Genomic DNA, 13,043 nt, shown 5'->3' with positions numbered 1-13,043 from the left:
TAGAACTAGTTAAACCTAACTAACCTAAGGACATCACAAACATCCATGCCCGAGGCAGGATTCGAACCTGCGACCGTAGCGGGCTTGCGGTTCCAGACTGCAGCGCCTTTAACCGCACGGCCACTTCGGCCGGCCACGTACCTTTCGGTAATGACCGTGCCATGAAGGAATATCGTTCGATTATCCCGTGACGGGACACTGCACACCACACAGACACACTTTGAGCGCAAAGAGACTTCTCGATTGCGAAATGGGTATCAAAGTCCCCAAAGTGCGCCAATTTTTCTTATTGACGAACCGATCCAAATGAATGTGGGCATCGTCACTAAACCGAACCATACAGCGCATAATAATTCCCGTCACGTGCCTCGGCCAACCGTGCAATTTGAACGTCCTAACGCAATCCGTTCAGAGGTTACTACGATCTCATTACATGTAGTTCAAAGTGTCACCGGCCGCTGTGGCCGAGCGGTTCTAGGCGCTTCAGTCCGGAAACGCGCTGCTGCTACGGTCGTAGGTTCTAATCCTGCCTCGCGCATCGATGTGTCTGATGTCCTTAGGTTACTTAGGTTTAAGTAGTTCTAAGTGTGGGGGACTGATGACCTCAGGTGTTAAGTCCCATAGTGCTTAGAGCCATTTTTAACAATTTTTCAATTATTCCAGCTATTTAAAGCGTTATTTGTGCATTTAGACTGCTTCTTTCTGTATAGCCTGCATGGATCATGCACTACTTATTAGTAATTGTGGCGTACAATTCCGTCATGCACTTGGAAACCAACGAACTGAGGTAACTGTGGGAAGCCTAGTAAACCGCAGTGATGTTTTCTGCATATCGCTCCACCTGATGACCTTCAATCAAGAGGATGAGCACTAATAAGAGTCCTAATCCCGCCGGAAGGCGTCGCCTGTGCCGTTCCTTTGGTTTCAACACTTCAGGTCATCGTCTGGCACAACATATGACAAGTTCTGAAATTCTACACGTCATGAACTAGGACACTTATTGTCTATACCACAGGAAGATATTTATCAGTTAAGCCTCTTCTGCGTGAAGTCAGCATATCTTTAAAACAGAAATCTATGTCATAGCCAGCCATTCAAGGGGCGATGTAATAGTTTAATTTTTGTCGTTTAATTAAGTACCTAGCAGAATGTGTACAACCTTTGTCTCGATACATTAGAATCAATGGACGACATAAGTTTTCTCTGTGCGGTACCGCGTCATAATGTATAATACTACTGCTGCTGGAGAAAAACCAACGTTTCGGCAACGGTTGCAGCGGCCTTCTTCTGAGTCTACTGGTGCGTTCTAGCTATGCAGAGTCCCTTATATTTTGTTGTTACTGTTCACTGCGCATGCAATTACATCATAATTTTAAAAAGATAGATCGTTTCATTGGACACTTAAGGAAGAATGAGAGGCAACTTTATTTTAATAGGTTGTTGCGGTGGAGGGAGAACGTAACCTCTGTTGTCTATTGGTTCTTGTGGTATATGCCATGATTGGTGGTCACCGTCGAATGAGAAGTTGGTTGCTGTTTACCAACTGCTGCATGCCATGATTGCCATGATTGGTGGTCACCGTCGAATGAGAAGTTGGTTGCTATTTACCAACTGCTGGACGTCGGCCGCGCGGCGGCAGTTACTCGCCAGTAGTGCTCGTGCCTCGTGTTGACAGTGCGGTCTGTTGGGCTCTGATTGCTGGCAGCCGAGATGTGGCAAGCCCGAGTCCATCCTCCCTATTCATGTTATTTGGGTGTTTAAGTATTTCGATAACCTCTGATCTTACGTTTCGTCATAACCGGCTGTTTGGACAACACACAGGCTTCGCTGAATTTTATTTATTTTCCGCAGTCTTGCTGATGTTTCGCCTCTGCAGATTTGTTGTGTTGCCCTAGACGAATATAGCGCTCGTGTTCCCGAATGCGCGTTGCTTTTGGCCTGCTAGTCTCGCCGATGCATGCCTTTCCACATTCGCATTCCACCTTGTACACGCCTGCAGTGCGTAATGCATCCACCTTGTCCTTAGTATAGTCTAACACGTCATTCGGTCAGTAACATTTTTCACATAAAGTAAGCGCACTGTTGGCTGCCGTTTGTCTATTTGTTGCTTATCTTTCTTCCTTGTGTTCGTCGACAAGGCTGTGTAGATGTAGAATCAATGGATTATTTTTAATTTTCTTTTATATGAAACATTGGAAGTTCCTTATACTCGTACTTCTTTCCACCCCTTCTCCCGTCTAAACTACACTTAAGAACGCATATTTAAGTATTTAAGGTAATTGTGAATAATTTGTTTTTGAGTTAAAAATACATCAGCGCAGTATCGTAAGCATGTTTGCATCCTTTATCTTAGAAGCTGCAGCCTAAATTGTTTATTCGAAGTCCAATTATTCGTCCGGTACGCAGTAAAATGTTTCGTCTCCTTGTAATACATGTTAACGCGGTCAATCACCCAATGCATCCTTTTTTTTTTTTTTTTTTTTTTTTTTTTTTTTTTTTTTTGCAGCGGTTTCCACATCTGGTTTGATCAGAAAGGAAAGAGTGATAGCAACCGGGGGAGAGTCAGCTACATAGAAGCTTGTTGAAATCATGTCTTAAATTAAAACTGAATTGAATCAATTTGCTCCCGATGCAGCCCTTGTGGTTTTCCAACCCTCACAACAACAGTATTCTGAGGGACAGTGCAATGTAGTATTCCATTTTTGTTCTGATAACACAATTACGTTTTCATGGGGAAATGCCACAATATGTAACTTGTTCAGTGTTTCATTATTGAAATCAAAAATGGCACAGTTGCAGGTGTTCTAAACGCATAGATTATAAAGAAAACATGAAGCTACTGCACCCTGTTCCCTTGAATAAGACTGCATCTGGAAAATCTGTTATAGCAGTTTACCACCAGTGTAACGTATGGCCAGTCGCCAGATATCCTTGAAACTGAGCCTTTAACTGTTTGGAGGTCAACAAAGATAGTCCGGTCTGTGGCAGTACGTGCACGCGAACCTACCCAACTGCTTCGGCAGGAAGTGCGCAGCAGTGGCAGCTGTCCACCTTGATGTCGCCTGGCTAATTCCAGCTGTACCAGCGCCAGAGGCAGCCGTACCGCGAGGGGAGAACACATTGTATAAGCCACTGCAAACGCAAGCCTTCCACTGCACTCTTACGCCATATTGCAAGATGGAGTTTATTTTGTCCGATATCATTAGATCCCTCGGTAAAAACATAAAGTATAAAAGGGCAGTGCACTGGCAGAGGTGGATTTGTGCCCACGTGATTCTTGTGAAATGATTTCCAACGTCGTTATGGGTGCACGACGGAAATGCACAGACTTTGAACGTGAAATACTACGCTACTGGACATTAAAATTGCTACACCACGAAGATTACATGCTACAGACGCGAAATGTAACTGACAGGAAGAAGATGCTGCGATATGCAAATTATTAGCTTTTCAGAGCATTCACACAAGGTTGGCGCCTGTGGGGACACCTACAACGTGCTGACATGAGGAAAATTTCCCACCGAGATCTCATACACAAACAGCAGTTTTGACCGGCGTTGTCTGGTGAAACGTCATTGTGATGCCTCGCGTAAGGAGGAGAAATGCTTACCATCACGTTTCCGATTTTGATAAAGGTCGGATTGTAGCCTATCGCGATTGCGGTTTATCGTATTGCGACATTGCAGCTCGCGTTGATCGAGATCCAATGACTGTTAGCAGAATATAGAATTGGTGCGTTCAGGAGGCTAATACGGAACGCCGTGCTGGATCCCAACAACCTCGTATCACTAGCAGTCGAGATGACAGGCATCTTATCCGCATGGCTGTAACAGATCGTGTTACCACGTCTCGATCCCTGAGACAACATTTGGGAACGTTCGGAAGACAACAACCATCTGCACAAACAGTTGGACGACATTTGCAGCAGCATGGACTATCAGCTCGGAGACCATGACTGCGGTTACCCTTGATGCTGCATCACAGACAGGAGCGCTGCGATGGTGTACTCAACGACGAAGCTGTGTGCACGAATGGCATAACGTCATTTTTTCGGATGAATCCAGGTTCTGTTTACAGCATCATGATGGTCGCATCCGTGTTTGGCGACGTCATGGTGAACGCACATTGGACGCATGTATTCGTCTTCGCCGTACTGGCGTATCACCCGGCATGATGGTGTGGGGTGCCATTGCTTACACGTCTTGGTCACCTCTTGTTCACATTGACGGCACTTTGAACAGCGGACGTTACATTTCAGATATGTTACGACCCGTGGCTCTACCCTTCATTCGTTCCCTGCGAAACCCTTCATTTCAGCAGGATAATGCACGACCGAACGTTGCAGGCCCTGTACGGGCCTTTCTGGATACAGAAAATGTTCGACTGCAGCCCTGGCCAGCACATGCTCCAGATCTCTCATTATTTGAAAACGTCTGGTCAATGGTGGCCTAGCAGCTGGTTCGTCACAATACGCCAGTCACTACTCTTGATGAACTGTGGTATCGTGTTGAAACTGCATGGGCAGCTGCACCTGTACACGCCATCCAAGCTCTGTTTGACTCAATGCCCAGGCGTATCAAGGCCGTTGCTACGGCCAGAGGTGGTTGTTCTGGGTACTGATTTCTCAGGATCTATGCACCCAAATTGCGTGAAAATGTAATCACGTGTCAGTTGTAGTATAATAGATTTGTCCAATTGATACCCGTTTATCATCTGCTTTTCTTCTTGGTGTAGCAACTTTAATGGCCAGTAGTGTAGTGGCAGCTAGGCTCATGGGACATTCCATTTCAGAAATCGTTAGGGAATTCAGCATTCCGAGATTCCCAGCGTCAAAAGTGCGCTGAGAATACCAAATTTTAGGTATTACACAACAGTGGCCGACGGGATGCACCTGATGACAGAGAGCAGCAGCGTTGCTTAGAGTTGGCAGTGCTAACACACAAGTGTCACTGCGTGAAATAAACTTAGAAATAAATATCAGACAAATGAGGAACATATGCGTTATGATAGTTTGGCGAAATTTTACGTTAATAGGCTATGGCGCTAGACGACCGAAGTAAGTGCCTTTGCTATCAGCATTATGTCGCCTGTAACGCTTCTCTAGTGCTATGATCATATCGGATGTACCCTAGGCGACTGGAAGACCGTGGCATGATTAGATGAGTCCAGATTCCAGTTGATAAGAGCAGATCGTATGATTAGTGTGTGGCGCAGACTCCATAAAACCATAGCCACTAGTTGTCAACAAGGCACTGTGAAAGTTGGTGGTAGTCCCATAATGCTGTGGGTTGTGTCTACATGGAATGGAGTTTGTCCTCTGATCCAACTGAACTGATTGCTGGCTGGAAACGGGTATGTTCAGACTTCATGTTACCATACAGCGATGGAATTTTTACGAATGACAACGCGCCATGTCACCGACTCAAAGTATTTCGCGGTTGGTTTGAATAACATTTTGGACAATTCGAGCACATGATCCGGTCACTCACATCGCTTGACATGTATTCCATCGAATATTAGTGGGACATAATCGATAGGCCAGTTCGCACACAAAATCCGTTCGGAACTAACCACCTCAGGTAGCGGAGTGCTATCACACAGTATCGTATAAACGGCGCGGTTATAATTGCAGTTCAACATCCCACCAAACCTCAAATTACGCTGGCTCGGTTGTAGGCAACCATAGCAACCTGAACAGTTTTTAAACATCGTTGTACCCATATTTTCGTAGTTTGTTTGCATAGCAATAAACGTAGGTATTTATTTTATTTATTTATTTCATTAACAGTACAGAGTAACCCACCGCCTTGAAATTTAAGGTGGATCATATGCTTCTGAATCTAATAGCAAAGACCCATTGTTACAGTCTTATTGGTATACAGTTGTTAAAAAAACCGTAGGTATGCCCAAACTGGGTAATTCACAACGATGTCCAAAATACAAACGCAAACATGAAATTATTCTGCATTTTCAAGGCCGGCCGTTGTGGCCGAGTGGTTCTAGGCGCTTCAGTCCGGAACCGAGCTGTTGCTACGCTCGCAGGTTCGAATCCTTCCTCGTGCGTGGATGTGTGTGATGTCCTTAGGTTAGTTAGGTTTAAGTACTTTTAAGTCTAAGGGAATTAAGTCCTATAGTGCCATTTGAACCATTTGATTAATTATTAAATTGACTATTATTTGCCACTGATGTGCACCAGCGGTATTTTCTGCCCTGTGGCCTTTAACGCCCCAGTTACCTGCCCTGGTCGTTAGCGTAGTCTTTCGGCAGGGCTTATGGTCAGCACAGCGCTCTCCCGACCGTTGTCAGTTTTCGTGACCGGAGCCGCTACTTCAGTCAAGTAGCTCGTCAGTTTGCCTCACAAGGGCTGAGTGCACCCCGCTTGCCAACAGCGCTCGACAGACCGGTTGGTCACCATGCGAGTGCTAGACCAGCCCGACAGCGCTTAACTTCGATGACCTGACGGGAACCGGTGTTTCCACTGCGGCAAGGCCGTTGGCACATATCCCATCAATGGGAAACTGTATTATCTGAAGCACTAACCAGGCGCACATTGTCATTATACGCCATCTCCAAGCGACCAATTTGTCCACCATGAGTTCGTTAAGAACAGCAGGTTAACTCCCTGCCCGCCCCTCCCAACGCTTGGTGACGGAAGAAAGAGTTCAAGGGGTACCTGAATCGACGTGGATCGACTGCGTCTGGCTCTGCTCAGCGAAAAGTGTAGGATTTATCTTTCGCCTCATGATAGACATAGAATATGCAGGTGTAGAGGTACGAGTGCAAATCTCAGGCATTTTGTCCCAAGTCTGGCTCGGGAAATAAAGTGGATCAGAGGTCTTACACTGAGAGCGGTTCTGCAATTAACGGGCCGTCCGCCACATCATACATTGTGACGCGAAACCGTGGTCTCCCGGGTTGTATAAAAGAGCAGAGCAAGACCACAGACGGCCGATTCCACTGTACCACGTCCTTAAATTTTCATGTGAAATTCTATCCACCTGTTTAACAACAGCTCTCGCATGTGGACTTGGTTTTGTCCAGATTGTTCCTTTTACCTGTCTTATCAAATTTACGCTCCCCCCATGAACCATGGACCTTGCCGTTGGTGGGGAGGCTTGCGTGCCTCAGCGATACAGATAGCTGTACCGTAGGTGCAACCACAACGGAGGGGTATCTGTTGAGAGGCCAGACAAACGTGTGGTTCCTGAAGAGGGGCAGCAACCTTTTCAGTAGTTGCAAGGGCAACAGTCTGGATGATTGACTGATCTGGCCTTGTAACATTAACCAAAACGGCCTTGCTGTGCTGGTACTGCGAACGGCTGAAAGCAAGGGGAAACTACGGCCGTAATTTTTCCCGAGGGCATGCAGCTTTACTGTATGATTAAAGGATGATGGCGTCCTCTTGGGTAAAATATTCCGGAGGTAAAATAGTCCACAATTCGGGTCTCCGGGGGGGGGGGGGACTACTCAAGAGGATGTCGTCATCAGGAGAAAGAAAACTGGCGTTCTACGGATCGGATCGTGAAATGTCTAATACCTTAATCGGGCAGGTAGGTTAGAAAATTTAAAAAGGGAAATGGATAGGTTAAAGTTAGATATAGTGGGAATTAGTGAAGTTCGGTGGCAGGAGGAACAAGACTTTTGGTCAGGTGACTACAGGGTTATAAACACAAAATCAAATAAGGGTAATGCAGGAGTAGGTTTAATAATGAATAGGCAAATGGGAATGCGGGTAAGCTACTACAAACAGCATAGTGAACGCATTATTGTGGCCAAGATAGATGCGAAGCCCACACCTACTACAGTAGTACAAGTTTATATGTCAACTAGCTCTGCAGATGACGAAGAAATTGAAGAAATGTATTATGAAATAAAAGAAATTATTCAGATAGTGAAAAGTGACGAAAATTTAATAGTCATGGATGACTGGAATTTGGTAGTAGGAAAAAGGAGAGAAGGAAACGTAGTAGGTGAATATGGATTGGGGCTAAGAAATGAAAGAGGAAGCCGCCTGGTAGAATTTTGCCCAGAGCATAACTTAATCATAGCTAACACTTGGTTCAAGAGTCATAAAAGGAGGTTGTATACATGGAAGAAGCCTGGAGATACTGACAGCTTTCAGATAGATTATATAATGGTAAGACGGAGATTTAGGAACCAGGTTTTAAATTGTAAGACATTTCCAGGGGCAGATGTGGACTCTGACCACAATCTATTGGTTATGACCTGTAGATTAAAACTGAAGAAACTGCAAAAAGGTGGGAATTTAAGGAGATGGGACCTGGATAAACTGAAAGAACCAGAGGTGTACAGAGTTTCAGGAGAGCATAAGGGAACAATTGACAGGAATGGGGGAAAGAAATACAGTAGAAGAAGAATGCGTAGCTTTGAGGGATGTAGTAGTGAAGGCTGCAGAGGATCAAGTAGATAAAAAGACGAGGGCTAGTAGAAATTCTTGGGTAACAGAAGAAATATTGAATTTAATTGATGAAAGGAGAAAATATAAAAATGCAGTAAATGAAGCAGGCAAGAAGGAATGAGATCGACAGGAAGTGCGAAATGGCTAAGCAGGGATGGCTAGAGGACAAATGTAAGGATGTAGAGGCTTATCTCACTAGGGGTAAGATAGATACTGCCTACAGGAAAATTAAAGAGACCTTTGGAGATAAGAGAACCACTTGTAAGAACATCAAGAGCTAAGATGGAAACCCAGTTCTAAGCAAAGAATGGAAAGCAGAAAGGTGGAAGGAGTATATAGAGGGTATATACAAGGGCGATGTACTTGAGGACAATATTATGGAAATGGAAGAGGATGTAGATGACGATGAAATGGGAGATAAGATACTGCGTGAAGAGTTTGACAGAGCACTGAAAGACCTGAGTCGAAACAAGGCCCCCAGAGTAGACAACATTCCATTGGAACTACTGACGGCCTTGGGAGAGCCAGTCCTCACAAACCTCTACCATATGGTGAGCAAGATGTATGAAACAGGCGAAATACCCTCAGACTTCAAGATGGATATAACAATTCCAATCCCAAAGAAAGCAGGTGTTGACAGATGTGAAAATTACCGAACTATCAGTTTAATAAGTCACGGCTGCAAAATACTAACGCGAATTCTTTACAGACGAATGCAAAAACTGATAGAAGCCGGCCTCGGGGAAGATCAATTTGGATTCCGTAGAAATGTTGGAACACGTGAGGCAATACTGACCCTACGACTTAGAAGAAAGATTAAGGAAAGGCAAACCTACGTTTCTAGCATTTGTAGACTTAGAGAAAGCTTTTGACAATGTTGACTGGAATACTCTCTTTCAAATTCTGAAGCGGGCAGGGGTAAAATACAGGGAGCGAAAGGTTATTTACAATTTGTACAGAAACCAGATGGCAGTTATAAGAGTCGAGGGACATGAAAGGGAAGCAGTGGTTGGGAAGGGAGTGAGGCAGTGTTGTAGTCTCTCCCCGATGTTATTCAATCTGTGTATTGAGCAAGCAGTGAAGGAAAGAAAAGAAAAATTCGGAGTAGGTATTAAAATCCATGGAGAGGAAATAAAAACTTTGAGGTTCGCCGATGACATCTTAATTCTGTCAGAGGCAGCAAAGGACTTGGAAGAGCAGTTGAACGGAATGGATAGTGTCTTGAAAGGGGTATAAGATGAACATCAACAAAAGCAAAACGAGGATAATGGAATGTAGTCGAATTATGTCGGGTGATGCTGAGGGAATTCGATTAGGAAATGAGACACTTAAAGTAGTAAAGGAGTTTTGCTATTTGGGGAGCAAAATAACAGATGATGGTCGAAGTAAAGAAGATATAAAATGTAGACTGGCAATGGCAAGGAAAGCGTTTCTGAAGAAGAGAAATTTGTTAACATCGAGTATAGATTTAAGTGTCAGGAAGTCGTTTCTGAAAGTATTTGTATGGAGTGTAGCCATGTATGGAAGTGAAAAATGGACGATAAATAGTTTGGACAAGAAGAGAATAGAAGCTTTCGAAATGTGGTGCTACAGAAGAATGCTGAAGATTAGATGGGTAGATCACATAACTAATGAGGAAATATTGAATAGGATTCGGGAGAAGAGAAGTTTCTGACACAACTTGACCAGAAGAAGGGATCGGTTGGTAGGACATGTTCTGAGGCATCAAGGGATCACCAATTTAGTATTGGAGGGCAGCGTGGAGGGTAAAAATCGTAGAGGGAGACCAAGAGATGAATACACTAAGCAGATTCAGGAGGATGTAGGTTGCAGAAGGTACAGGGAGATGAAGAAGCTTGCACAGGATAGAGTAGCATGGAGAGCTGCAGTAAACCAGTCTCAGGGCTGAAGACCACAACAACAACAACATCTAACTTACAATATTCTAGTCATGGTCTGGACACGGCTACAAATTCGAATTTCGCAGTACACATACGATTATTGTATCTGTGAGAATTTTGCAAAACTGAGAATATTAAGTGTACTATGCAAAATTCAGTGCTTACAGAACCGTTCGCATGATTCAGTAATTCTGTTAGTGGGAGGAAGCAGTAGTTATTCTCTAAAACAAAATTTTCGAATATATCTGGTTATCCTAAATTAGGCTCTCTGTGCTTTGCCTTGGTCAAGCAAAAAGATTTTATGGATGCGCCAATAGACTGCCAAAGAAGGCATCATTGACTCATTCGTCTTCAGCTTAGTTAGCGCTCATTCTGACTATCTCAACTTGCACAAAGCATTATATTTCTCTTTCATAATCAATTTAATAGCGTTGACGATAAGAGGAAGGGCATGATACAACGCTGTTGTGATTACTTCTAATCAGGATATATAAAATTCCTATGTGGACTCTACTTAGATGAAATTGAATAAAATATATGATTGCCATACAGTGTTCGAGAAGAAGTATGCAGTCGATCACTCTTTATCGCAGGAGATCGAGATCCATCTTTTTCAAGTCTAATGTGTTGACTGACTACGTGTCGTAGCTTCGTAGTTTCTGCGGTTTTATTTATTTATTTATTTATTTATTTTTTTTGAGGTAGCCATATCTGTGGATGACATGTACTGACTAAAACGGATTGGAGTTTTCAGACTTATTTGCTTAGCTATTCGTAAAATACACCATTCATTTTATCAAACTTTATGTATTTCTCCCAGACATTCATTAAGAACTTTATCACAGTAAATCTCTTCGCTCTAATGTCCATAATTACTGGTGCTGCACCCGCACGAAGAACTATGACATTAACAAGGTGTGTACCAATGACATGCATACATTAGCTGAGAAACCTAGCGGTTCCCAGGTATTTAGTTATGACAATCAATGTTCTGCGTGCAACGTTTGTTTGAAATCGACCGAGGGGCTGTTAGTCATATATGTCTGAGTCTCAGCTTTTTTACACTATATGACTCCAGAGACGATCTAGGGGCTGATTCAATATATATGTTTAATTTCTAGCTGCCTTACACCATATGACACCAAAGATGGTGATAAATTTATCTGTGGTATTCAGCCGTGTGACTTGATCTTCGGTCCCGGAAAACACTGATAAAATTATTTTGACTCGCTACAGTGCTCATTCTCGCTACCTGTTTCATACACTGGAAGGCACAAATAACACACAAAGTACAAGCTATCGTTCAAAGAATACTCCATATAAACTGTTGTTGTGTTCTTCAGTCCAGAGACTGGTTTGATGCAGACCTCCATGCTACTCTATCCTGTGCAAGCTTCTTCATCCCCCTGTACCTTCTGCAACCTACATCCTTCTGAATTGGTTTAGTGTATTTATCTCCTGGTCTCCCTCAACGATTTTTACCCTCCAAGCTGCCCTCCAATACTAAATTGGTGATCCCTTGATGACTCAGAATATGCCCTACCAACCGATCCCTTCTTCTTGTCATGTTGTGCCACAAATTTCTCTTCTCTCCAATTCTATTCAATACCTCTTCATTAGTTATGTGACCTACCCAGCTAATCTTCAGCATTCTTCTGTAGCACCACATTTCGAAAGCTTCTATTCTCTTCTTGTCTAAACTATTTATCGTCCACGCTTCACTTCCATACATGGCTACAATCCATACAAATACTTTCAGAAACGACTTCCTGAGGCTTAAATCTATACTCGATGTTAACGAATTTCTCTTCTTCAGAAACGCTTTCCTTGCCATTGCCAGTCTACCTTTTATATCCTCTCTACTTCGACCATCATTTGCTATTTTGCTCCCCAAATAGCAAAACTCATTTACTACTTTAAGCTTCTAATTTCCAAATCTGATTCCCGCAGCATCACCCGATTTAGTTCGACTACATTCCATTATCCTCGTTTTGCTTTTGTTGATGTTCATCTTATATCTTCATTTCAAGACACGGCCGCGGTGGTCTCGCGGTTCTAGGCGCGTAGTCCGGAACCGTGCGACTGCTGCGGTCGCAGGTTCGAATCCTACCTCGGGCATGGATGTGTGTGATGTCCTTAGGTTAGTTAGGTTTAAGTAGTTCTAAGTTATAGGGGACTGATGACCACAGCAGTTGAGTCCCATAGTGCTCAGAGCCATTTGAACCATTTGAACCATTCCGTTCAGCTGCTCTTCCAGGTCCTTTGCTGTCTCTGATAGAACTACAATGTCATCGGCGAACCTCAAAAATTTTATTTCTTCTCCATGAATTTTAATTCCTACTCCGAATTTTTCTTTTGTTTACTTTACTTCTTGCTCAATATACAGTTGAATAACATCGGGGATAGGCTTCAACCATGTCTCACATATAATTAAATACAGGAAATAAATACTACAGTTATTTACGTGTATTTTTACCTCATCCCTTCTCATCCACACCCCGTCTCCAAGTGGTAGTGCGTAGTCTTATTCCCACAGTGTTTTCATGGAAATAGTAGATCATGTAGCTGACGAACTCGGATGACATTATCCAAGTGTTCTTGAGTTATGCTTCAGTGGCACACCCGTTTCATTCCCATTCCTATGGGATGTATGTGGTTCTAATTTGCACAGCGCTTCTTCACAGGTAGGATATGACTAGTAAACCTCATATTCCCTTAATGAA

Source organism: Schistocerca nitens, chromosome 6, assembly GCF_023898315.1.
Source record: "Schistocerca nitens isolate TAMUIC-IGC-003100 chromosome 6, iqSchNite1.1, whole genome shotgun sequence".
Lineage (NCBI taxonomy): Eukaryota > Metazoa > Arthropoda > Insecta > Orthoptera > Acrididae > Schistocerca > Schistocerca nitens.
The sequence above is the reverse complement of the archived record's forward strand: the minus strand, read 5'-3'. Positions refer to the sequence as shown.